The sequence below is a fragment of the Orycteropus afer genome, unplaced genomic scaffold (genome assembly GCF_000298275.1).
Source record: "Orycteropus afer afer isolate SDZICR_OR568_19922 unplaced genomic scaffold, OryAfe1.0 scaffold00356, whole genome shotgun sequence".
Classification (NCBI taxonomy): domain Eukaryota; kingdom Metazoa; phylum Chordata; class Mammalia; order Tubulidentata; family Orycteropodidae; genus Orycteropus; species Orycteropus afer.
The window spans coordinates 3,237,763-3,238,937 of NW_006921943.1; the positions used below are offsets into that span (position 1 = coordinate 3,237,763).

At 57.7% G+C, this 1,175-nt stretch overlaps 1 protein-coding gene across 1 annotated transcript in view; it reads right to left on the reverse strand.

Moving 5' to 3' along the window:
• LOC103207171 (myelin basic protein) overlaps positions 1-1,175 on the reverse strand; it is a 36,582-nt gene that overhangs the window by 25,704 nt on the left and 9,703 nt on the right. The window lies entirely within an intron of this gene.

Here is a 1,175-nt window from a genome sequence, read left to right on the forward strand (position 1 = left end):
ACAGCCAACTATGCCAGCAGGCCCTGTGTCCAGTCACACAGATGTTCTGATGGCCAGCCTAGCCTTGTGCTTCACTTTATTGCACAAACCCTAGTCACACAGTCGGCTCCTCCACTGAAGGCCTGTGGGCAGCGCCAGGGACTCTGTGTGTCCAGGTGTCCACTGCTCGTCTGGTCCGGCCCCTCACTGCTGTGCTCTGGACCTCTCCACCCAGACTGGCCACCCTGGAGGCCAGAGGCACCCGTGCCTCCCACCTCCTCTGGGCTGTGGGGTACTGCATCAGAAACCTCAACCAGGGACCCCCACCATGGCAGTGGCTTCCCTGAAGGCTTGGCAGCCTGTTGATGCAGCACACACTGATTTTCTGGGGGCTCACAGTTTGGCCCGCGAGTGGGATCCCTGTCTGTCTGCCCTGTTCTGGTACAAGGAGCGCAACGACCTCTAGCCCTTCCACATCTGTGAAGAGGACATGCCAGAAGGAGGCCACTCATCAACGTGGCCCCCTCCCCTGTGACCAGCTCAGTGTGTCAGGACACTCCATACCCTACATGGATGGTCCAAGCCTGTGCTTTCAACCTGCTGCATTTTCCAGGTGGGAAGGCCAGGTGCTGAGATGGACAGCAAGCTGACAGTGAGGCTGGGTGGCCCAGCTCCACGGATCTTACCCTGCCTGGTCCGGGAGTGCTGGAGCTCCCCACCCCACCTCTCCCCTGCCCACTCTCCTCACCCCCACACACTCACCTGCTCTGAGGAGGGTGGGGGGAATATCAGAGGTCCGTCCTTCATCCCACAGTGAGGCGAGCACGAGGTGAGAAAGGCCAGAGGGGCCTGACTTTGTGAGAACACTTACTGGTTTTGAGTTGAACTCAACTTGTGTTTAACAGTAACCAGAACCCGTCGTGGGTCAGTCAACTCTGAGTCATGGTGCCCCATATGTGTCCGAGTGGAACTGGGCTGCACAGGGCGTTCAGTGGCTGATGTTTCAGAAGCAAATGGCCAGGCCCTTCTTCTGAGGCCCTCTGGGTGGACTTGAACCTGTAACTCAGTGAGCACCATGTGAACTACCAGGGGCTCCAACTGATTGTCTGCAAACACTAACCCTCTGCTAGGCACTAGTCTTCAAGACATGAACACAGGCAGGCTGCGGGCTCAGGACTAACTTCTCTAGAAAAATG